General features: G+C 39.2%; 1 pseudogene; it reads right to left on the bottom strand.

Moving 5' to 3' along the window:
- Nucleotides 1-1,762: 1,762 nt before the first annotated feature.
- The window catches only part of LOC110213555 (maestro heat-like repeat-containing protein family member 1), a 109,905-nt pseudogene continuing 84,613 nt past the window's right edge, over nucleotides 1,763-27,054 (bottom strand).

Here is a 27,054-nt window from a genome sequence, read left to right as displayed (position 1 = left end):
TCAGCTGTGCACGCAATCCATGGATGACTTCTGCTGCCCATTGAAAGTCTGGTTCAAATAATATAGCTAGTAAGCAGTAATTATCATGGAGCAAAAAGGACAAGACAGACAATCCCTTCTTGCCCATCATCACCTTTCACCTGCCTTACTTTCTAGGTCTGATTTCTGATCCTACTGCACTGATTACTCTTTATACTATGGCAGCCAAAGCTATGTGTGAAGGTATAAGGTGAAGATCTATGATTTCTTTACTATAGGGACTGCCCTCCCCACTAACCCCTACTGCTAGCTAGACTTAGGGAGATAAGTATCACAGGGAGATAAGTGCTCTAGCCAGGGCAATACACGAGCAAGGGTCAGGGGTAGGATTTGAACCAGATCTGTGAGCATGAAACCCACTATGCCAGCTGCCTCAAGCAAAAAATCTGAAAAGAATTGCAATCATTCATTAATATTTAATGATATAATTTAAATTCATATAAGCATCATCAAAATAACAAACAATTATTTTCCCCTTGATAACTGAATTTATACAATCCCCTATCCTGACCTGGTGGCCCTTAATCCCTCTTTTCTTCAATGTTTTTGGGGAATGGGTCAGGCATCATGCCTTCCTGGAATCTCTAAAGCTTGCTAGGGGCCACAAAGGCCATTCTGTTTCTTCTGAAGGGGCTGGAAAAGCTTCTTCTGAATCTGGAGTAGGAGCCTCTTCGTTATGGGGTGGCCCAGGGTATGTCTTCATCACAAGGTTCTTGTATCCAGGACTTGGCTATAGCCTAGTGTGTAGAATAATAAAAACTTAGCATGCATATGACTTGTCACCTTTTCCCTGAAACCCCTCCACCCCCATCCCAAAGTATCCCCTCCAAACCAATATATAAAGCCAAGTTCCTACAGTCACCCACTAGCCCCAGCTGTGTGATGATAACGTCTCATGCCATCAGTAATACTCTTAGATTGGACAGATAATATACAACCTGGAAGGAAATACAAATATAACTTTGGTTTTGGATAAAGCAAGATGATTTAGTAGGCCTGGATGATGACGTTAAGGTTTATTTCAATGACTAATGTGGATCATATGTTGAAGAGTTACAAGGGGTCTTAGTGGTTGTCTAGTCCAATTGCCTTATCTACAATGAGGAAACTGAGGCCCAGAGAGGTACCCAAATTTGCACAGATAGTAAGCAGTCAGAGCTGGAGTTTGAACTCATACCCTTTAACAACAAATTCTCTTTCCACTAAACACACTACCTCCATTATTATTCTCCTATGGCACTTACCATATTTTCCCTTGTATTAAGAGTTGTTTATTCTTCTTATCCTTCATTATTAAACTGTAAGCTCCTGAGTTCAGAAACTATGGCCTATTCACATTCATATCTCCATAGTGTTGCCCAGAGTAAGAATTCAATGACTGCTTCGTGAACACATGACTTATTGAACTACTGAAACTGCTCATGAAATATTTGCAAGAGAAGCGATCTCGCAGGCAAGCTGTATGTGAGTCAGTGCTGCAGAAATTGTTCAATTCTTTATACTAGCTTGCTCCACAGATGGATTAAATATACTGCCCTCTTCTCTAACGCCTCCAGTCTTATACATTCTCTTGATTTGCTTAGTGAATCATTCATTCATTCAAAGAGAGTAAAAAACTTAACTTGAGCCCAAACTGGATCAAAATAGCATCAATTACAGATAAGTGGGATTTGATGAAGTTTTTCTGTATGTGCTAGGAATTTAGCCTCCTGGATACAAGAACTTACAGATACAAGAACTCCTTACAGCTCCCAGATGTGCAGATTTTCAAATCCTGTTGCTTCATGAAACCTGAGGACCACACAACAAGAGGAGGAATTATTTCTTTGTTTTGGCTCCAGAACTGAATACGGTGCCTTGCATGTAATAGGTGCTTAAGAAATGCTCAGATTGGATTGGATTTAGCAGTCAAGGACCAAATCACTCTAGAGATGTGACTAAGGAATGTGAGTAAAAGGTAGCAGTGATCCTTTTGGGCATTTGACTTTTTATTCCCATAAAATGATTTGAAGATCACCTTATGACCTCTCTGCTGGTGACAGCATCACATGACTCCTCTTCACTTACCTTATGGACCAACCAAATTGGCCTCCTTGATATTCCTCACAAAGAACATTTGACATTTTTCCTTTTTTGTTTACATAATATTCCATCTCCCATATCTATGCACAGGCAATATATTATTCCTCATGCCTAGAATGCACTTCTTTCTCATCTATACCTCTTAGAATCCCTAGCTTACTTTAAAGCTCAGGTAAAGTAGTAGCTTCTTCCTATACGAGTCCTTTCTGATCATTCCAGTGACAACCTTACAACATTATGTTTTGATAGGGAGCATAAGGGAGTGGCTAGAGAGCTGGTCTTAATGCTAGGAAGACCTGAATTCTCTTCTATGTCCACTTTTACATGAACATGTTGTGTCCCTCAGTAGAAAATAAACTCCTTGAAGGAGAGGATACTTCATTTTTGCCTATGTATCCCCAATGCCTAGCATACTTCTAGTAGACTCTTACTAAATACTTGGTGATTGACTGAATTATAAAAACTTGCTCTTGAAGATAAATTTTTATTTCACCTAGGAAATTCCATTCTCAAATGTTGATGTACCTCTCAATGGTATTTTAAAAAAAACATTCTGCTTTCTGTGTGTGGGAAGAGTTCAGGGCACCAAAAACACACATGGTCTGCTTCACAATTTTTCCTAGAATCAACCCTACTTTTTGGTTATTTTCAGAAAGAAAGTTTTTTTGCTCACAGCAGATCTCAGCGGCTGATGCTGCTTTCAACATTAATGTTTCGTCTTCATTTTCCTCCATCTAGAAGATACATACAGATATTCCAAATTCAGTTTCCTGGATATACCAGCCACTGGCTAGTTTATTAAGGCAGTAGACAAAAATAAGTGACCCCTTCTGAAGTGGCCTGTAACACCTTTTATTGATTCAAGGAGTGATACAGACCATGTTCACAATCAGTTCTGATTGAATGGTTCAAGCAAGAAGTGTTCTTACTTAACACAAATAGTTACTTTTAAGTGGGGTGAAATAATCAGTGGAGCCCCATCCTTAAAAAAACAAACAACAATTCTACATCATCGCATACCCTTTTATCATTTGACCTGGACTTTTACTATCCACCAAAAATAATATGCTAATTCTCATCTCCATGTTTTTGATTGTGTTCCCTCTGCTAGGAATGCTTTTTCCTTCTTCCTTCCATCTATGTAAATGTTACTCATCCTCCAGCTTACATCCTACATCTTCCATAAAGTCTTTCAGACCTCAATAAGTTCATTTCCACCTGAACTTTTACAGTATTTTTTTAGTGTATACCACACAACTGAGCATTTAATCATTGTTATTGTTATACTTTTTTTTTTTTGCAAGAACAGCAGAATCTGAACCTATATTTTCATGTGTCAAACTCCTAGTACCAAATTCTCTCCACCAGTGTAGATTCATTTGTAACTTACGGTCTAAGAGTTGCCTGAGTGAACTGAATGGCTTAATGACCTGCCTATGGCTACACAGATAGTATACAATTATCCCTTTCACATCATGACTTTCACCATCACAGTTTCATTATATCATGGGTTGACATAAGAAATGAAATGAGAATTTTTTGGGATTTTTGCGGAAGCCACAGACAACGCACAAAGGCCAGCAGACAACACAGAAAAAGTTTAGAAACTCAGAAATGCATAAAATATTTGTTTAGTATTGTATAACATCAGGATGTTTTATCTTCTAATACCATAATAATTCAGACTTCTCTGGTATGAAGGGAGGGCCAAAAAAATTTTACACAGATTTTCTATCTTCTACCTTGTGCCCCCAGCCCCTAAGATGTGGAAAGGGTAACTATTTCAGAGGCAGGACTTAAACCTGGATCTTATTGGCTCAGAGGCTGGCCTTTTATCATTACTTTACCTCTTTATCAATAATACTATCTAGGGGCAGCTAGGTGGTGCAGTGGATACAGCACCACCCCTGGAGTCAGGAGGACCCGAGTTCAAATGCAGCCTCAGACACATAATACTTCCTAGCTGTGTGACTCTGGGCAAGTCACTTAACCCCAATTGCCTCACTAAAAAAAAAAATGGAAAAAAAATAATACTATCCAGTGATGTGCTGGGAAATATTTAACAATTGACTCCCCCAGGGGAAAATTGTGAGCATAACATTTTAAAGTTTAATCAGTATTACATTTTCCCCCATCACTTTAAGTCTAGACAGTCGACAAAATAATAAAATAAACTCTGATTTGTAACATTTGCTGATTTATGAGGTGTAAATAGATGTTCACATTTAAAGTTAGCTCTCGTGAGCTGGTTTAAACTGGCTCCTGGATACTCCTGCTGTTATCTAATTTATTTCATAGAGTTATAGACTATCCATTGGTAGGTACTATAGAGGGCACCATGCCCAAATCCTACCTGAAACATGAATCACTTTTCAATAGCAGTTCTCAAACTATTTGGTCTCAGGATCTCTTTACACTTTTAAAATTATTGAGGACTAAACAGCTTTTGCTCATGTGGGTTATATCTACTGGTATTTACCATATTAAAAATTATAAGTGATACATCTAAAAATATATATTATTTCACCTAAGGTAATAATAATTACATGCGATTATAAATAGCATATTTAATAAGCAATAACTATGTTTTCCAAAACAAAAAAGTAAAAGGACAACACGAATAATATAGAAATATGATTTGCATGATTGCACATGTATAATCTATGTCAAATTGCTTACCATCTTAGGAAGGGAGAGGTGAGAGAGGGAGAGAATTTGGAACTCAAAATTTAAAAAAAAGAATGTTAAAATTGTCTTTACATGTAATTGAGAAAAATAAAATATTATTTAAAAAATAGTGAAGAGTGTCATTGCTTTACATATTTTTGCAAATCTCTTTAATGTGTAGTTTAATAGAAGACAGTCGGATTCTCACATCTGCTTTGGCATTCTATCTGTTGTGATATATTGTTTTGGTTGAGGCATATGAAGGAATTCCAGACACACAGATATGTGGTTAGAAAAGGAAGGAGTATCAGTAGGCAAATAATGACTCAGCATAATTATGACAGTGGTTTTGACCTCTTAGCAAGAGTGTGGAGAATCCACAGGGGTCTGTAAGTTATAATTTGAGGACCATTACAACATCCTGGAGAGGTATTTATACAGCCTTTGTTTGAATACCTCTACTCACTACTTCATGAGGTAGCGCATTCTATTTCTGTATAGTTTTAATTATTAGGGCACTCTTCCTTATATATTATTCTTATATATTATATATATATTTTATATATATATATATATTATATATTACACATTATATATATATTCTCCCTATAGTTTCCATTCATTTGCAATTGTCTTATTTACCTAACTAGAGTTAATCAGTGGACAGCGAGATAGGTAGAGAGCCCAGCCTATAGTCAGAAAGACTCCTCTCCCTGAGTTCGAATCTGTCTTCAGATACTTACTAGCTGTGGGACCCCGGGGCAAGTCATTTAAGCCTGTTTGCCTCAATTCTTCATCTCTAAAATGATTTGGAGAAGGAAATAGCAAACCACTCCAGTATCTTTGCCAAGGAAATCTCAGATGGGGTCATAAGGAGTCAGGCACAACAGAGTCCATCAACCAACCAGTCAACAGGCATTTATTAGTCACCTACTATATACCAGACAGGGTGAGTTCTTGAGAAGAAAAACCACTTTTTATCCTTCTTTGTAGTTCCCCTACCCCATGTTCTGAAACAGAGTAATTAAACATTAGAGTAATAAATACTCTTTGGTGGTTGATTGATGTTAACAGTGAGTAGTAGCTCTAAACAATTCAAGTCTCTGGTAGTTACTTAACCTTCTAGGATACTGTTTTCTATTGTTTTCAAAATGTTAATTAATTAAAAGATGCGTAGCAATAGATGATGATCAAATGATTTCCTGGATGGGTTACTCATTCTCATTTAGTACAGTTTCATGATATTTATGGCAAAATTACTGCTGAATAAAATAGGGTTAATTCTGCCATTCCCCATAACTCTTCCCTTCTCTTCTCCACAAACATCGTCAGTCCTATAGAGTTAAATCAAGCATGATTACTTACCAGGAGATCGTAGACTTTGCCATAAAAATGGGGAAAGTTGATTTCTCCCTCAGGTTGAAGATTCTTTAAGAATTCCCTAAGTGGCTCTGATCAGAGGAATGAAGAACAATCCTTAAGCACAATTCTGGAACTCTGAAAGAAGTAGAATTTCTGTGTCAGGGAATTCAACAACCTAGTTACTGAAAGTAATATGATATGCAGTATGGCAACTATTGCAATAGTTGTTCAATCAATCAGCAAGTGTTTGTTAAGCCCTTGCTATGTGCCAGGCATGATGCTAAACCCTGGGGATGCAAGCAAGCAAGCAATCAAGCAAACAAATAAATAAATAAACAAATAAATAAATGAATGAATTAATAATAATAATAATCCCTATCCTTAAGGAGCTTACATACTGATGTAATTCATACTATCCATCTTCCACACAGCAAAGAGATATTCTTGATTTTTTAAAAATTTTAAAAATTTTTTCCTCTATTACATGTAAAAACAACTTTTTAACATTCTTTTTTTAAAAAAAGTTTTGAGTTCTAAAGTTATCCCTCCTTTCTCCTCCCCTCTCCCTGAGATAGTAAACAATCTGATATAGGTTATATATGTGCAATCATGTAAAACATTTCCATATTATTCATTTTATGGAAGAAAATTAGAAGAAAAAGAACAAAAAAGGGAAGAAAGCAAGGAAAGGAAGGAAGGAAGGAAGGAAGAAAGAAAGAAAGAAAGAAAGAAAGAAAGAAAGAAAGAAAGAAAGAAAGAAAGAAAGAAAGAAAGAGAAGAAAAGAAAGAAAGAAAGAAAGAAAGAAAGAGAAGAAAAGAAAGAAAGAGAGAGAGAGAAAGGAAGGAAGGAAGGAAGGAAGGAAGAAGGAAGGAAGGAAGGAAAGAAAAAGAAAGAAAGACATGCTTTGATCTGTATTCAGACACCATCAGTTCTTTCCTTGGAGGCAGATGGCATATTTCATCTTGAGTCCTTTGGGATTGTCTTGGTTCCCTGTATTGCTGAGAATAGCTGTCATTCACAATTGTTCATAAGTACAATATTGTTGTTACTATGTACAAAGGGATATTTTTTTTGAGGCAATTGGAGTTAAATGACTTGCCTAGGGTCACACAGCTAGTAAGTGTCTGAAGACAGATTTGAACTCAGGCCCTCCTTACTCCAGAGCCAGTGCTCTATCCACTCTATCAACCTAGCTGCCCCAAAGTGATATCCTTAAAGTATAGCTAACTATATGTAAAATATAAGCAATCACATTATTCTCCTGCTCAGAATGTTCCAAGGGATTCCAAGGGCAAAATACAAGTACTTTTGGTTGGCATTTAAAACCCTTCACTATTTGTCCCCAGAGGATTTTTCTAGTTTTGTGAATTATTCCTTCACACATTCTATGTTCTAGCCAAACCGGACTCCTTGCTGTTCCCTCACACATGACATTCATTTCTTGTCTCTCTACTTTTACAGTGTTTTCTATGCATGGAGTACATGCCATTCTAATATCTACCTCTTGGAATCTCTAGATCTTTTCATAGTAAGGTTCTTAGATGAGAACATTACTGATCCTAACATGTCCTCCCCTCTTTCCCGTGAATTACTTCATAGATATTTATGTGTGCTTGTATGTGTTCATTTAATTTCCTCTGAGTAAAATGTAAGCTTCTTGAGGGCAAGGGCTATTTAGTTCTTGCTTTTACATGCCAAGTTCCTAGCACATAGTTGCTAAGGCTTATTCATTGATTGAGAGGAGAAAGACTTGAAATCAGGAGAGACCTGATTTTGACTCCTGGACCAAAAAATCTTTAATGGCTCACAATTGCCTTCAGGATGAAACACAAAATCCTCTGTCTACATTTTTCAATTCAGTCATTTTCCAGTCATGTCCAACTCTCCATGACCCCATTTTTGGGGTTTTCTTGGCAAAGTTATTGGAATGGTTTGCCATTTCCTTTTCCAGGTCATTTTACAGATGAGGAAAATGAGGCAAAATGAAATGACTTGCCCAGGATCACACAGCTAAGAAGTGTTTGAGGCCAGATTTGAACTCAAGAAGAAGACTCTTCTTGACTTCAGGCCCAGCACTCTAACTTCTGTGCCACCTAGCTGCCTGTTTAGATCCCTCTAAAGTAATGATTTACACCTACTGTTTCCTTCATTCTCTCTTTATTGGCCAAACTGGCTATACATGGTCATCCGATCATCTCCTACCTCTGAGACTTTGCATAGGTGCTTCCTCATGTCTAGAATGTAGTCCCACCTTATTTCCACTTCAAACAATCCCAAGCTTCCTTCAAAACACAACTTTTGTCTGCAAGTCCTCTCAGAATTCTCCATAGCTATTGGGACTCTCTTCCTCTTGACATCATTTTGCATACTTTTGTATATATTTTGTATTTAATTATCTACTTACATTTTCTACTTAAACATCAGAATGTAAGTTCTTGGAGTTTGGTGACTGTTTCATTTTCATCTTTGAATCCCCTAGCCTGGAACAGACTAGGTCCTTAATAAATTCTCATTGAATTGGATTGAACCACTGGGGACATTGGAGGGCCTCTGCAGGAGAAGTTATTATGGTCCTTGATCAAAAGAAGCCTGGTCCTGAATAACTGAGCCTGGCTATCCCATTTCCAACAATACTCAATTGTTTTGACTACTCGGGGGTCATTGTCTTTAAGAAGGATCAGAAGTGAGCCCAAGCTTTTCTCTACTTGATCCACAAACAGAGGTTTTTATCGACAAAAGAGAGCAGGTGACCATAAAGAGTGACAGCGGCCAGGTGTATGGGCGTTATCTCCTACAGGAACAAGATGGAGGAAAGACAACAATTAGCGGTGAAGACTGTCTCCATTAGTATAATAATCAGGAAATGCGATCTCTATGCAATAAAGAGGACTTGGCATAGTTTCATCCTGCAGTGGAGAAACTCAAAAAGTTTCTTGCTACTTGGGGGCAAACTTTTATTATATTTACACTCTTGGATTGTGATCCTGACATTGGGGCCCTGCCTCATATCTGGTTCTGCATTCCCAGTCCCTAGCACAGTTCTGTGCAATAATAGGTACTTCATAAATGTTTGTTAAATTGAACTGTATTGAACTGACCATAGTTAATTGCTCTTTTGAGGGAGGAGAGAAAGCATGGCTTAACTGATAGAGAGGATAGAGAACTGTTGGACAAAGGGAGACCTACCACTGACACAAGCTGCTTGTGTGACCCTTGACCTCCTAGTATCATAAAAAAATTCTCCAACATGAGTTGAAGAGCAAATGCTGATCTACACTAACGGGGTATTTGCCTGATTGGGAATGAAATCTCAGTTCTAGTCAAATTATATAATAAGCTTTTTTTTTGAGCGACATCTTCTTAAGGACTCACAATAGAGAGAATAACCCTTTAAGTTAAAATATCAAGTCCAAATTCTTTTGCTTGACATTGAAAGCTCCCCCATCATTTACTGCTCCTCAGGAAAACTTTCTGGATATCTCTAGTGGAGCAGTCTACACTTGGGACATCCTCTCTACTCTCTCTGTAATAGAAAACTATGGTCTGCCCTTGGAACCTCCTGGGATTTTATAGGCCAGATTAGGTCTTTTCTTGCCAGGTACCAGGCTTCTGGATCACTTCTCAGATATCTCTAGGCCACGCCATCTCCTGTGTGGCACACACCCCCTATCCCAAATTTCCAGTTCTGCTTTATTGTGTTATCTTTCTTCATTAAGATGCTTGAGAGCAGGTACCATCTAGCATGGATGTTATTTGTACACTCAGCATTCAGCACAGTGCCTGGCACATTGTTTTTCAGTCACTTCAGTCATGTCTGACTCTTCATGGCCCCTTTTGGGACTTTCTTGGAAAAGATACTGGAGTGGTTTGTCATTTCCTTCTCCAGATCATTTTACAGACAAGGAACTGAGACAAATGGGATTAAGTGACTTGTCCAGGATCACACAGCCACTAAGTGTCTGAAGCCAGATTTGAACTCAGGAAGATGAGTTATCCTGACTCCACCTGGCACATAGTAAATACTTAATAAATTTTATCTACCTATCTATCTATCTATCTATCTACCTATCCATCGTCAGTCACCTAATCTCTGTAAATCATATTACCTATCAATACTAATAGGGAGTATAGTTAGAAGATTTCCTTGTTTATGCTCCTATAGGTAGTGGATGTGCAATGGTGAGTATCTGGGGGCCAGGCAAGGGTAGTGATTAGCTAGGAATACTTAAGGGAAAGTGGATCAGGGAGGAACACTCACATTTCTAAATTTGTCCTTTCATCTTTCAAGGTACATCAGTAGCTGCTGCAAGAGAAAGCCTGGGAAGATATTCCTAAAGCAGTGATCTAGCCTAACCACGATGACCCAGGATTTTCCAGGAGCCTTTTCTTTTGCACCCATCTGTGTTGTGTTTCCTTGTGACTGTCTTGTGTGTGTTCCTTTGTCTAAGTCTTATTGTGCCCATGATTGCATGGGCACACCACTTAGAGGTTCAGGAGTATAATCATTAGGAAAATCATTAGCTAACATTTAGCTGAATGTTGCCCACCCGGCATTTCTTCCTAAGACCTCTTCCCTTTCCCCAAAGTCAAGCCTGCAGCAAAGACCTTTGACATCACAAACTTTATTCCTTATTATTTTGCAACATGGACTGTACACTTCAAGCAAAACTGCTCGCTGTCATTGCCCTTCATATACATAACTTTTATTATTCCCTATTCTTCTGTCAGAGTAGACTCCCTTAAGTGAGGTAGTATGATAGAGTGGACAAATCCTTCCCTCTGGCATTAGAGGACTTGGGTTCAAATCCTGCTTCTGATACTTACTGTGTAAGCTTAGGCAAGTCACTTAACCTATATGGGCCTCAGTTTTCTCATCTGTAAAATAAAGGAGTTGGGTCCTCTCCTTTTATAGATCTATGATCCTATAATTCTCTGACCAATTAAAAAAAAACCACATGACTGAATTTAATCAAAACCTGCCTCTAAATTTCTCTCCAGGTAACTTCCTCTGATTAACCCCCTCTTCTCTTGGAGTAGTTAGTAAGAGCTTTCTTTTCTTTTTTCTTTTCTTTTCTTTTCTTTTCTTTTCTTTTTTGGTTACTTTATCCATTACCCTGTATTTATTTTCTACCTTGTTTTGTAAATGTTAAGTACATGTACATGCCTGCAACTGAATTATAAGTTAAATTATATATAATTCCATTACAAGAACCCTATCTTACTTCTTTGGCATCAAAGCATTTAATTTTTCTGCTATACAGTGCACATGAATTAACTGTGATTGACTGACTGATACTGCATGTGCTGCTGAGGGAGAAAGGAACTTTGAAAACTGAATTGACGTGTACTCGTAAGTCTTCAGCATTAAGATTATTGAAATGGCAAACCCCTCCAGGATCTTTGCCAAGAAAACCCCAAATGGAGCCACAAAGAGTTGGGCGTGACTGAAATGACTCAATAACAGCAGTGGTACCTCAGCTATCTGCCAGATTCATCCTTTCCTTTCCTTTCCAACCTTCCTCCAGGAGAGATTTTAGGCATTTAACACCATGCCTAGCTGCTTATAATATTATAATTCATCATAAATATTTTTACTCAAGATGATTCTGACAGGTTCTTAGTGTACTGAAAATGGGTAAAGCCAGGGGTAGGCAGCTACAGTAAACTACCTCAGGAAATATGATTATTATTTTTTTTATAAAGCCTCATAATCATTGAACTGCAACTTTCAAAGGATAACCACTAATAATTGCTTTATACATAAAGAGGCAGGTCTTCCTCCTCCTCCTCCTCCATACACTTACATCGCGCAATAACAGTATACCTCTTTAAAGTCTTCAGGAAAGGAGTAAATTTTCCAAGCATAATTAAGGTTTCTTCAATGACTTTTGGGACACAGGTCTCGCACAGAGCATCTGTTAGTACCTTAAAAATTATCTTCTTGCATTTGGGTGCCTATAAAAAATGAGATTCAAATTCATTTCAATGGCAGAGGATTTTCTATAATCTCTCCTTTGAAATTTTAGAGTCTATAACCAAAATCTCACTATTGAGATGGAGATGGTTTTTCTCCATTTCTTAGTGTCAGAGGCACAAGATGATGAAGGCAATCCTCTACTAATTAGAATAATATACATGCATGTATATAAGTAAATTAATTATATATATATATTTATTATTATTACTTCTACTCAGAAGTTAAGTGGATGATGTGTATAGTGTAGATTTTACAACAGACTAGTTTCACAAGGGGTCCCATGTATTACTAACTTAAATAGTATTAAGCGATGTCTGGTGCTGGGTTTAGAAGTGAAGGGATATGCTAAGGCATATCGCAGACTCAAGACCAGGGGTGGGGAACGTGCACATGTGGCCCTCCAGGTCCTCAAGTGTGGCCCTTTGACTGAATCCAAACTTCACAGAAGATTCTGTCAAAGGGCCATACTTGAGGACATAGAGGGCCACATATGGCCTCGAGGCTGCTGGTTCCCCACCCCTGCTCAAGACTATTTAGGTATGGCTCTGATAAAAAGCACATCAGAGGCTCAGTTGGGACACCACCGAAGGTTGAGACCCTGAAAGATAAAGGAAGACATGGAAGTGAACAGCTGGCTTTGGAAATGGCATAAAAAAAATAAGGCTTTCCTTTCCTTCCTCCTCTATCATCACTTAAGACAGAATAAATAACATACTTCTTACAAGTACTGGTTGGAATTTTGCAGACCTGAAATTGAAAGGAAAGCAGAAAACTGTCCAAATTAAACTATAAAAATGGACTTTATGGACTTTATGACTTGGCAAGAACAACAAAAGTAGAGAAGGAGTCGAGATTGGAAATAACATTACTTCCTCCCCTATATATGTAGATAAACAGAATATGAGTAATAAACAAAACAACTTGGCATTTTCATACCATCAAAATAATTATGACCAAGACTCGGTAGGATGAAGTTCATGACTAGAATTTCGCAATGGAAATATCTTTTTATTGTTGAGTCATGTCAGTTGTGTCTGACATTCTGTGTCCCCATTTGGGGTTTTCTTGGCCAAGATCTTGGAGTGGTTTGCCATGTCCTTCCCCAGCTCATTTTACAGATGAGGAACTGAGGCAAACAGGGTTAATTAAGTGACTTGACCAGGGTCACATAGCTAGTAAGTGTCTGAGGCTGGATTTTAGATCTAGCTCCTCCTGTACTTTGTATAAAAAACACCCCCAAAAATAGGTAGAAAGAGTATCAGAGTAACATTCAATGTTGTTGTTAAGAAGTCATGGAAATCCATGTGGATTTCTCCACCTGAGGGCAGAAACACAGAGGAGAGCATTTGTATGAGAAAAAGGAGAAATAGATTGCTTAGGTTGATGAAGAATAAGGATGTCTTTCCTGATATGGATCCCAAACTTTCACAGGGACAAGGCACAATAGTGACAAAAGACTTCAACCATTTGTATAACTACTCTCTATCTTTTAGAAGCATGGTATCTAAAAAATTCTCAACTTTTATTGCTGACAAGTTCATTTCTCAGAAAGCAAAGGAGAAGAATTTCTGAAGCAAATTCTGATTAATGGAGGATAATTAGCCAGGAAGGTGAAAGGTACAGCAATTTTTAAAAATTTTAATTTATTTTTTGAAGGCAATTAAGGTTAAGTGACTTGCCTAGGGTCACACAACTAGTATCTGAGGTTGGATTTGAACTCAGGTCCTCCTGACTCCAGGGCTCAAACTCAAAAGTCAGTACAGGAACTTTGAAAGTGATTATGGCATTTTAGAGTTCAAAATAACCAGGGAAGAGAATTCTGGGCATATTCAGATAAGTGGCCTAGGAAAGTAGACTGTAAGTTCTTTGAGAGTGGTGAATGTTTAATTTTTGTCTTTGTAGTCCAAGCTCCTAGTATAATCCTTTGCAAACAATGGACAGGTAATAAAAAATTTTTTTGAGTTGCTTTGAAAGTGGATTTCAAAAGCCTTAGAAAATCATAGGCTTGATCCCATGATAAGAGTCATTAAAATGGAAAACTAAACTCAACTAAAGAGGACTGAGAAGATCACAAAAGCAAATAATAGAAACGTTCCTGGTGACAAAAAACCGAAAAGGAGACTGACTGACTGACTGACTGAATGAATGAATGAAGCAAGCATTTATTAAGATTTTACTATGTGCACAGCAGACAGCTAGGTGGCGCAGTGGATAGAGCTTCAGCCTTGGAGTCAGGAGGACCTGAGTTCAAATCTAGCCTTAGACACATTAACACTTACTAGCAGTATGATCCTGGGCAAGTCATTTAACCCTGTTTGCCTTAGTTTCCTCATCTGTAAAATGAGCTGAAGAAGGAAATGGCAAACCACTCCAAGTATCTTTCCTAAGAAAACCCCAAATGGACTCAGAAGAGTCAGACATGACTAAATAACAACAGATGAGCATAGCACTGTGCTAAAGAAGATACCTAAGGAAAGCTGATCAGGGTACTCTCCAACGTGTTCATATTAAAAAAAAAAAAGGAAGGAAAGTGACATAAACAAAGTAATAACATAGACCTGAAAGAGACCTTAGAAACCCTGTCATTTTGCAGATTCAAAAACTGAGGCCCTGAAACATGAAGTCACTTTCCAAAAGTCACACAGCTAGCAAATGGCAGTCAAAATTTAACCCCAGACTTTCTGTCTCTAAATCAATAGGCGTTGGGTTAGTGACAGCGTGAGAACTAGAATTTGGGCCCTTTGAACCAGATTGGTTCTCCCTCTCCACACCTCTGGACCTTTCCTTAAAAAACAAAAGAACCTATTAGACTCACTTTCTTGGGTAGCCTAGCAAGAACATTTCCCAATGCTCTCACCACCAGGAATCTGATAATGGGGTTGATGTCTTTGGCTCTTTCTAGTTCTAACTTCAGTGCTATGTTCTCTGAGTTTTTCTCCAGTGCCCCCATCTCCTGGCAACCTAAAACCTACAGAAGGCAAAATGTAAACATTGCATAATGCTCCAATTAACCCTATATCCCAGATTCTTCCTCCCCCCCGCCCCACCCTACCTCTACCTCTTAAAATCTTCCTACAAAGCTAAGCTGAAGTGGCCCCCTTCTAAGGGAAGTTTTCCTGATCCCCAACCCACCCAATTGCTAGTGCCTTCCATGCCAAATTAACTTGCATTTATTTTTTATTTTATCTTGTATAAGCCTATTGATGTATGCATTATGCCTTCTGATAAAATATAAACTCCTTAAGGTCAGGGCTGTTTCATTTTTGTCTTTGTATCCCCAGTGTCCAGTTGCTTGGAACAAACTAGGCATTTAATAAATCTTTGCTGATTAACTGATTGACAATTTTTTCCTCTCCTGGCGTGGCCTTACCTCTGAAAACAGGGCAGTACAGACCAGTCTGTATTCAAGTTCAACAGACTTAAGGAAAGGCAAGAGACTGTGTAGCACACTGTGCTTTAAGATCTCAGGGAATTGGACCAAAGATCTGTAATGAAGAGGAACAACAGTAAATGAAATATTTGGGGGTAACTTGCCTCTGAGAAGTTCCTAAAATCCTTCCCTTCTGCCTCAGGACTTTGGCAGAATTCCCTTTTGATCCTCTTCCATAAACAAACTTTTTTCCTTTGTTTTTATCATCAGCAGCATTATAATCTTCATCAGCATCATCATTATCATTGCTATTAAATAACCTTCAGGTTCTTTATCTTGTAGCATTTTCAATTCCACTTGCCAAGAATCATGACTTTGGCCTTTTGGTACTAATGTTAACAGATTCATAAGATTTGCAGTGTCACCGACATTGGAGTAGAGAGTCTTTTTGAATATCAGATTTGCTGGGTAAATGTCAGAGAGCAAATGCCTAGGCAACTTTCCCAAACAAAAGTCTCCTTCCAATGTCAGAACAAAACCACCCCCGGAATATTCTTTAACATCTGATAAGCTGTGGACAAATGGGAAGCTATTTAAAGTACTTTTACAAATTTAAAATTAAAATGAGAAAAACAGATTCTTGTCCTTTTTATCCCTCCCCCTACAAACTAGTGAAAAAATTAATTAGGTTTTGAGTCTGAACAAGCACCTTTAGTAGCTGCTTATGGGAGCTCTGCAGCCTAAAGAAGTGTGCTGGTAGAAGTGGCCCCATGCCCTCATTAAAAGAGTCACGCCAAATGGACAGCCCTATAATGCCTAGCTTCAGTCTTTTTGATGTCTTCATATTTCATGAGCAAGGCTTTTTGGAGGGGAGGCTAGTGATACTTCGGGGGCAATGGCCACCTCATATACCAGGGAAGTCAATTAGGTCCTTTATTAAGCACTTACTATGCCAGGCACTGTGGTAAATCCTGGGAATACAAATATAAGCAGAACAAAATCACTGCCCTCAAGGAACCAGACCAGATGATTCAGATCTTTCTAGGCACTGAAAAGTCACCACAGTGGAACTCAGGTAGTATTTGGAAACCTGTACATCTCTGGTCCCTGTTAAGATGACTGAAGGAAAATGAGGTCAAAGAAAACTCCTTAAAAGTAAACTTGAAAAACAATAAACATAATGCCTACAACCAGGGGTGTGCTGGTATATATTTAACAACTGATTCTATATAAAAATTTAAAAAAGTATGTGCACACTTTTAAATTTATTCTGCACTATTAACATTTTTATCCTCATTTTATATGATCAAAAGACCAATAAGTCAAATTCTGATTTGTAGCGTTTGTCAGTTTCTCACGCTGAAAATGTAATTAGTTCCCTGCTTCTGGTGGGAGATGGCACCAGCACAATGACCTGAATGGAAAGAACCACCACAACAAAATAATTAAAAATGGACGCTACGAAAAAGTTTGGGTTTTGTTTTCTTTTCTTTTGTTTTGCTTTGCTTTCTTTTGTTTTTGGCAAGTATGTCGTACTGTTAACTCACCTACTCCATACGCTTTCCCCTCCATTTTCCCCCAAGATAGGTTTAAAGACCTTTTCATAGGGAGAACTAGATATTGTAATTTTCTTGTTCCCAGTACAATACTGGCTGACTACACATTAGGTGCTTGATAAATAGATGATTGATTTTCACCTGCACAAATGAATCACTCCAATGTGGACAAACTGGGCATTGCAAAGGAACTTCCAAACTTGGGTATTTTCCATTTGAACCACAGCACTGTGGAATCCCTGGAGTTCTAGAAAGTTCTTAAATCCAGCCTCCATGGAGCTAAACAGTGAAAGAGAAATAAGGGTTGGCTCTACCATGTCTGTACAAAGCAACCCCTTCACTGGTATTTCAAGAGATACCTAACAGTCCAACCTAGCCCCTACTTCCTACAGAATTTTACAGAGAGATTAAGGAGTTTTTCTCCATTTGTAGCTGGTGGGAAATACAAGAATTCAGATCTTTTGGCTCTCTCATGACCTTTCTATGATTATTATGCTGTATGTGACTCTAGGAAAGTCACTTACCTTCTCTAAGGAGCTGTAATAAAGAATGTTTGCACCCTGGCAAGCACCACAAACTATGATAGAGGGTATGGGAGAGGTTGGCAGAGGGCAGACAGCCTACAGTGAGAGACCAAGACCTCGAGCTGCTGCTGGGGAAGATGCCGGCTCCTCATCTCCACAGGAAGAGGTCCATTTGGTAGCTTTCTAGAGGAACTTACCTTAGTACCTAGTTGCTATCAATGTGTTTCTTCACACTTGTTCTATAAGAAGCCTAATGATTACATGGAGTGTGTGGGGGAGTGAAGAGTAAGAGTGGAGTACTAATTCATACTAAACAGAGCTTCTAGGGAGAGGGCTGAAAGAGAGCTTATAGCCACCCCTTTTCCAGCCCTCAAACCCTCAAAGTATCAAATAAGAACTAGAAGGAGACTTAGGCATCATCTGGTTTAACCATATTATCCAAGAATTTATTTCTTAGAGGTGGAAATTGAGACTCCAGAGAGGCTTAAGTAACTTGTACTGAAATTGTGGCCAAGTTGAGATGGAGTCATCTGGAACCCAAAGGTCATAGATTCAAAGACTGTAAGAGCTAGAAGAGACCCCCTCATTTTACAGAAGAAGAAAGAGAGGGTCAGAGTTGGTATCATAGTGAGGATTAGCACCCAGTCTCAGTGCTCTTTCTCAGCCAGGACACTGACATCTGAACTTACTCAGAGGTTCAGGGGCATGGGACTTCCCAGAGAATTGGTGCTCAGTCTCATGAATTAGGACAGTCAGCAAGAAGGCAAGCACCTCCATCTTTCCAGGTGCATTCTGGCTTCTAGCTCACTAATGTCTACCAGAAGGATGGGAAGAGGTCGAGGCATCATCAACACCTTCCCTATGAAAGCAAAAGATTCTGATAGCTGTGACCAGCTGCTCTTCCATCCTCTGAGGCAGTGGACCTCAAATTTTTTTTGCTTACAGCCCAGTATTCTTTGGTGTGGAGAATCATGACACTGAATGTTAAAGCTGGTGATGCAGTAGAGTTGAGAAAGAATTAGAGCAGCCATTTGAAAAAAATCTTGGTGGGGTCACATTCTCTCTCTCTCTCTCTCTCTCTCTCTCTCTCTCTTTACAAATATTCATTAGCTTTCCCTCTCATTGTTCCCCCATTGAATGATTTTAAAAATGAAATTAAAACTCTCATAACAAATATTCAGGCTAACAAAGCAAATTTGGGATCAAATTCTGATATATTTTGAGGTTTATATATATATATATATATAACATGGGAAAGGTTTTGTTTATTTTGTGAATACTACATTACCATACTGTATATGCTGGGTAAGTAAAATTTATGTTAAGCAAAATTATACATAATTTTGTTTGTGGCAATACAACATCCACCGTTTCCCAGCATACTTTTTGAGAACTACTGCCTAAACTCAAATCCTCTTAGATGAGAGGTTCTTAAACTTTTTTGTGACATAGTAGTCTGGTGAAATTTATGGACCCTGTTGCCTACATTCAGAATGGAAGGAAGTGCTAAATTTAGTTAGATGTTAGAGAAAATAAAGATGCATTTATTTTTTCCCATCCAAGTTCATGGATATTCTTAGGGGTCTGTGGAACCAAGGCTAAGAACCCCTGTCTTAGACCATAGATTTAGAATTAGAAGGTCATCAGTTCCAACTCTCTCATTTTATAGATGAAGAAACTGAGGGACAGAGAATTTAAATAATTTGTTCAGGGTCATAAGGCAAGCAGTCTCAGAAGCAGAATCTGAACCCGTATCTTCCTGATTCCACATCTAGCACATTAGCCACTTTATGCCATACCGCTTCTCAAACAATCAAGCAATGTCCCTCAGTGGGCCTGCTGCCACAGCTACCATCACCCCCATGACGCCCTTATCCCAGACCTGGCTGACTGTTTTCAATAGCAGCCCCAGTGGTCCTTTCCCCCTCTTATCCTTCTGTCTCATTCTTACCTATACAAAGCTAGTTCATTGGTGCTCTGGGCCTTGGATGCAGAAGCTTGCATTCTGCTCAAGTGTGGAAGGGAAAGGAAATAGGTGGTGAAAAGTTTATCCTCTAATCCCTCTAGAGTTTCCTTAACCTCTAGCACAGCAGTGACCTCCCTCCCATAAGGCCTGTGTTTCCTGAAGAGAAATGAGAGAAAACAATTGGGTTCACTTTCAGCAGAGGTCACAAAGAGATGAGGCTACTTGTAATCAGCAGCCCAAAAAATAAAGTTTGGTTAACTCTTAGACTCATCTTGGGAAATGGAGGGACGGGGTCCTGAGACTTGAGCCCTAGCTTTGTCTCCTTCTTCAGGCCTGTGTGACAATGGAGGAGAAGAGGTAAGCCCAAGGTGGCAAGGTGAGCATCAATGACCAAATAACCTCCACAGCTCTCTGACATCCCTATGGGGGGAAAGGATAAGGATCCAAACACTAAAGCTGTCTCCATCTGGCAGAGAGGAAATAGGGATTAATACAAAACACTGAGTTATCTGGGCAAACCTCCACCAGAAATCAATCAATAAGGATTTATTAGGTGACTATTGTGAGCCAAGCATTGTCAGATACTGGGGATAGAAAAACAGAATGAAACAGTCCCTGTTATCAAGGAGTTTATTGTACATATATAAGCACATGTTGAGTCATTTCCGTTGTGTCCAATTCCCTGTGACCCCATCTGGCATTTTCTTGGTGAAGATACTGGAGCGGTTTGCCCTTTCTCCAGCCCATTTTACAGATGAGGAAACTGAGGCAAATAGGGTGAAGTGACTTGCCCAGGATCACACAGCTAGTAAGGGCCAGATTTGAACCCAGAAAGAAGACTCTTCCTGACTTCAGGCTCAGCACTCTATCCACTGTGCCACCTATATGTCCATATAAGTAGATATAAAATGTATGAAATAAATAGAAGGTAATTGGAAGGGAGGAAAGTATGAGCAGCTAGATAGGATTCATGTAGGAGGTGACCCCTTCAGCTGAAACCAGGCATTCTATTTTTTTTTTTTAGGCAATTGGGGTTAAGTGACTTGCCCAGAATCACGCAGCTATTAAGTGTCAAGTGTTTGGTCTGAGGCCGGATTTGAACTCAGGTCCTCCTGACTTCAGGGCTGGAGTTGTATCCACTGTGCCACCTAGCTGCCCCCAAAACCAGGCATTCTAAAAGACAGACGAGAGAAGGGAATGCATTCCAGTTATGGGCAGTCTATGCAAACCATACACGTGAGAAGTAGAATGTCATGTGCGAGGAGGAGACCATCTCCAGTCATCCTAATCTATATCTGGCCACTGGACCCAGATGGCTCTGGAGGAGAAAGTGAGGCTGGTGACTTTGCACAGCCCTCCCTCACTCATTTAAATCCAATTCACTTGCAAGTCATGGCATCATCTTCCTGATATCATGGTCCTCTTTGAGAGTGAAGGACAAACAAGAATAATAACAACAAACATGCATGAGGAACAGCATGGAACCCAGTTTGGCTGGACTGAAAGGTGTGTGAAGGGGAATAGAGTAGGACAAGATTGGAATAAGTGGGTCAGAACGAGGATGTGAAGTGTTATAATTGCCAAAAAGGGGAGTTTGAAATTGACCTCAGGGGCAATAGGAAATCAACCACTGCAGCTTTTTTTTTTTGAGTAGTGAAATAACATAGCATGATATACATATCATACATATAGATATAGATTTTAAGGTTATTTAAGAAAATAACCTTGGCAACTGAATGGAGGATAGAATGAATAGGAAAGAGTCTTGTGGCAGGAAGACCAGTTTTCTAATTGTGATAGACTCCTGCCTATTACAATAGTCCTGGTTTGAGGTAATGAGGTCTTGAACTAAGAGGATGGTCATGTGAGCATAGAGGAGGAGATGAAAGAAAAAAAAAGTGTTGTGGAAGTTGAATAGTGTAGATAGGGTCACTACTTAGATGTGTGAGATTGAGGAGAGTGAGGAGCCAAGGATGAAGTTGAAAACCTGAGTGACTAGAAGGATGGTGGTATCCTTGACAGAGACAGACGAGTCAGGGACAGGGGAAAAGATGAGTTCTATTTTGGATGTATTGAGTTGGAGATGCCTCTAGGGCATAGACAGCTGCGACTGGAACTGGGGGTCATCTGTGTAGAAAAAAATAAGAATTCATAGGAGCCGTGGTAGAAGCAACATCTTGAAGCCCCATGCCAGGGAAGCTAGGCTAGCTCTTCCTTAAAAGGTATTGAGATTGTCCTTGAGAATTAATTGACTAAAGGGACTGAAAGCTCATGCTGTTGATATCGCTTCCTGGTAGTGTAGGCTAAAAATAAAAAGTCAAGATACAAATAGTCCCTTGGCTCTGGCAGACGACAATGAGAGACATGGAGGGAGGGAACCTGTATCCAACTGAATCAATTTTATATTCTTCCTAACAAGTTGTACATAGTGAATTTGTGGTTTCATATGCAATCATCTTTTTTATTGTACTGAGTTATAGAAATGCTTATTTTATTCCATAAATATAAAAGCTAATCAATTAATTAATTAATTAAAAAAAATCAAGGGTGTGTTCTTGCTGAATATCCTTACCTTGCTATGACTAAGTAAAATGTTTCTTAATTGTCAGATCTTCTATGTGTCTCAATTCATTTTAGTCTCCACCTTGAGCTGGCCTCAAATACTGGCCTAAATCAGGCCTGGCCTATTACAGTGGCAGAAGAGGTTGTCAAGACAAAGATGTAGAGAAGGAAGGGAGGGACTTAGGAAAATATGTTTTAGTCTACACCTACAATGGGCAGGATGTGGATGATGACAAAGCAAAGGAGATTGAAAGGGAACAGTCAAGACAGGTAAGAGGAGAACCAAAAGAGAGCCGTATCTTGAAAATCCGGAGAGCAAACAATATCCAGAAGGGGAGGATAGTCAATAGCGTCATATGTTGCAAATCCATTTCCATGCCCAGATGACAAAAATTTATCCCTCATGGTCCATAGGTTAGTGCACCATTCCCTTCCCTTGGGCAACTATGTGAAGAATGGTTTGGAGGGAGAGGGGAAGTGGAGATAGATTGAAGGCAATAAGACCTATTAGTAGGCTATTACAAGAATGAAGGAAAAAGGAGATGAGGGCCTGAACTAGGGTGTTTGCAATGACAGTGAAAATGAGGGGACAGATGCTAGAGATATTTTAGAGGTAGAATCAATAGGAGTTTTAAAAAAACTGATTGAATGTAGGGGGTGAAGGAGAAGAAAAAGTTAAAGATATCTTTGGAGAAAGGATGATTTGGAACTATTAATAGAAGAATAGAAATTAAGGAAAAGGTCAGGTTTGATGAAGATAGTAATAGGGTTAGCTCTAGACATATTGAGTCTGAAATGTTGATCCAAGAAGTGAAGTTTTGCAGGCTGGAAATGTGGAAGACGCCTGTATAAAAATGGAAATTGAAGCCGGAGGAATGAATGAGATTGCCAAGGAAGAGAACGTCAAGAGAAAAGAAAAGAGGGGGCAAGAAACTTGGGGGACACGCCACTAAAGGGGCAGGAGGAGGATGCCAGAAGAATTAGCAGAGGAGACAAAGGAGCAGGTCTGCCTACTACCAGATATTGATTGAGAAAAAAACCAAAAGAGAAACTTTCCCAATTTTACATAAGGCCCCTTGAAGGAAAAGTGCTGAAGGTTTTCAGCAGGGTATCTCAATCTTTAGATTGAGCTGTTTCTCTGATTTCACATCTAACCAATCTTAACAAGGAAGTCTGGGCAGGAGTTATTTCTTTTTTTAAATGGTATTGAATTAAAACAATTTTCTTTGGAGACTTTTATTGAGCATTTTTGTGATATCCCTAGAGATAACTAGAGGGAAAGGGAATCACTACCCTACAGGGGCAACTCACTCATCTCATCTAGGCAAAGTAGAAAGGAAAAGAAATATACACAGTGCAAGAGGTACAGGCATGTAAGGGTGAGGCTGTGCTTACCTGTCAAATGGAAGTGGATTTTTCAGGAGGCAGGGCACCACAGTTTTTGGAGCCAGGTTGGTCAGGTGCTGGATTGCAGCTGTAAGTTCCCTTAGTACTAATTCATCCTTTAAGGAATGCAACATTTCCACCAGGATGGTGAGGAAACCTGGGATCTGTGAATGCAACAGGGGAATACAGAGTGGCTTCACTTTCATTTATGATTAATTAATCAATCCACAAGTGTTAATTAAGCTCTTACCATGTGACAAGCATTGTGCTAGATGTTGGGGATTCAAAGACAAAAGTGAAACAATCTCTACCCTCAAGGAGTATACGTTCCATCAGAGGAGAAAACAAGGACATAGATAAGTATACATAAAATATACAGAGTAGGTGAGGTGGAGAACTAGAAGGTGGGGGAATGAGGAAAGGCTTCATGTAGGTATTACTTGGCATGATAAGTGATCATATTGTCTCACCTCCAGCAGTGATTAAAATTTAACAAGTAAATGTTGAATACTTGTTTCCTGTATTTATATTCAACTTCATATCATTATCAGTTTCTATTTGTTTTATAATTGGCTGGAGTGATTTGGCATTGGATTCCAATGATTAAAAAGAACAAAATAAAAAGTGCACAGCAGAGATCAAAAGAAGACTTACAAGGAAGCAAAGAAAAGATGGACAGCTTTCAACACAACACATAGTGCTTATTACATAGGCTTTCTTGAAATGGAAATTTATTGCTGTATATTTTAAATTCTCTTTCACGTTCTGCTGTGCACATGGCAATGCTTTTTTTTCTTTTCTTATTTTGTATTATTTACTTTTAGTATTTAAGTTTGTTTCTTTTTGCTCTTCTTATTTTGTATTTAAGTTTAAAATTAAAAAAATTAAATAAATAAAGGAATTCTAATGATTGCTTTTTTTTTTCTGGGGTCCACCTGAGCCATAATTTGGAATTTTTGTGCCTCGGGTAAAGCACCCTTATTTTAGAGAGGGGATGGATACTTCCCTCTGGGAAAAGGAGATAGAGACTTCAGGACACTGCTGAGGCCTAGAGTCAGGGCTAGGGATGCAAGAGCAAGGTGGGACAGAGGAGGAGCTCATGCTTCGTACCATCTGGTAACTTCCTTCTTTCATTACTATTAAATAGGGTGCCAAGCACTTTTGTTTCTAAATTACTGAAGGTCTGCCAAGAGCTGTCAACACCTCCAAAATTTAGTACTTTCTAGATTTGGGGCTCTAGAAAAAACCCTAGTCACCTCACCCTAGTTACAGCTCTGCTACTGCATATCATTTGCTGTGGACACTCCCACAATCATGGTGAAGCGCATGTGACAGACCTCATGTGCTGCCTTGAAACACACAGTATTACCTCATCTTTGATTCTGGTCCCATTGAACTCTACCTCCATCCTCAACACGAACACAATTGACCGAGGGCAAGTGACTTTGTCCACTATTCTGTAAGAGGTGGTATGCAGAAAGGGAAGCAGCTCCCAGAGCGGCAGATGGTTAAAAATGAGCTGAAGAAAAAGAAGAAAAGAGCAGGCCGAAGTCCTAAGAAAAGCAAACATCCCTTGGAGGTGCCACAACACTGTTTAAAATGGCAGCCACAGCTGTGGGCCTAGTTTTATTTTAGAAGAAACCTGGACTTTTCCTCCATCAGAGCAGTGCGGTAGGACTGGCCAAATAGAATTTTTCCCCCTCTTTCAATCATATATCTAGAAATGAAAAGGATCTCAGAGGCTGTCTAGTCTCATACTTTAAGAAACTGAGGCCTGGGGAGATTAGGTGATTTGTGCATAATAAGTTAGTGTCAGAAGTGAGATTTGAACCCGGCTATGAATCTAGAGTCAGTGTTCTTTTAATTGCACCATAGCCCATTAACAACCCATAGAGAGCCATAGGCATTTGTATTTTTTAGAAATGCTGATAGTAAAGATCTCTGGGAGGCTAAACAACTATGATTCGATCTTTTGGAGGCTCTCTTTACACCTGCCTAATCAATGATTTCCTGTAGATGAGGAGATGGCAGGACCATATAGGACTAGCTTTATTGCAGGATAATGAGTAACTGCCCTTCATTTATTCAATATTGCATAAACATTACAAGGACAGCTAAGTAGTTCAGTGGATAGAGCACGGGCGTGGAATCAGAAAGATTCATCAAATCCAGCCTTACTAGTTGTGCAACCCTGGGCAAGTCACTGTTTGCTTCAGTTCCTTATCTGTAAAATGAGCTGGAGAAGGAAATGGCAAACCACTCCAGCATCTTTGCCAAGAACACCCCAAATAGGATCACGAAGAGTTGGATATGACTGAAATAACTCAATAACAGCATAAATATTGCAAGATGTATAAGAAAGTATGCCACTGTCCTACAGGAATAGCTTATTAATCCTTAACAAACTTTAGTGAGGTAGATAAGGAATATATTACATTAAAAAAAAAAGCCTAGCTGCACGAACATGGGCAAGACATTTAAACTCCCATGGAGCCAGGTGTATCTTTAAAACTATACAAACAAGAAAAATGAAAATAAACATCTTGCTGATTTGCATCAGTGAAGGAAATCTCCATAATGGGAATTCCCTGCACCAATAAAATCACAAATCTGTACTCCCCCCCCCCACAAAATAGGAAAAGAGGGAAGGTGAATCACGAAGCCTTTCCTAACCCCCTTAATTCTAGTACCTTCCTCTTTGAATTATTTCTTATTTAACCTGTATATGGAGCATTTAGGTGGCACTGTGGACGGAGCGCTGGCCCTGGAGTCAGGAGGACCTGAGTTCACATCTGACCTCTGAAACTTACTAGCTTGTGACTGTGGGCAAATCACTCCATTCGGTTGCCTCTGTTTCTTCATCTGTAAAATGAGCCAGAGGAGGAAATGGAAAACCACTCCAGTATCTTTGCTAAGAAAACCCCAAATGGAGTCACTAAGAGTCTGAAACAACTCAACAACAAATAATCTGTCCATAGCTTGTCTGTACATATTTATTTGCTTGATGTCTCTCCCATTAGACTATAAGCTCCTCGAGGGCAGGGACTGTCTTTTGCCGCTTTTTGTATCCTCAGTGCTTAGCACAGCGTCTGCCACATAGTAGATGCTTAATAAATATCTGTTGACTAACAGGTTAATTTATGGTCCCAAAAAGGAAAAGGTGGTGTTGCTCTGTCATTGAAGCAGGCTTCTTAATTATATAATCATGTCTAGGAAGCCTGTTCTCTACTCATCTGAAGGGAAAGGAGTAAAGAGGATTGCTGGAGGCATTTGGAGGGAATATGGACCTAAGGTAGCTGTGAGAACAGTAAAGGGCCGTGAGGTAAGGGCTTTAATAACAATTTCTGCTCTCAGTGATTATGGCTTTAAAGAAAAATTCAACCCCTCCATAAAAAGGGGGTCATGAGGGGTCACATGGGAATCTCTAACCAGGACTGTCTGTGACTGTAGACTGCATTCCATTCGTGTCTCCCTGGTACAGCGCTCCAAATAGTCCTGAGCCTGACCTGCTAGTTTTAGCCTCCTCCCTCCCTAAGAAAGCTTTAAATTACATAGAAATGGG

This window comes from Phascolarctos cinereus, unplaced genomic scaffold (assembly GCF_003287225.1).
Source record: "Phascolarctos cinereus isolate Bilbo 61053 unplaced genomic scaffold, phaCin_HiC Scaffold_5;HRSCAF=322, whole genome shotgun sequence".
Taxonomy (NCBI): domain Eukaryota; kingdom Metazoa; phylum Chordata; class Mammalia; order Diprotodontia; family Phascolarctidae; genus Phascolarctos; species Phascolarctos cinereus.
Note: the sequence above shows the minus strand (reverse complement) of the source record. Positions and strands in the feature narration are given on the sequence as shown.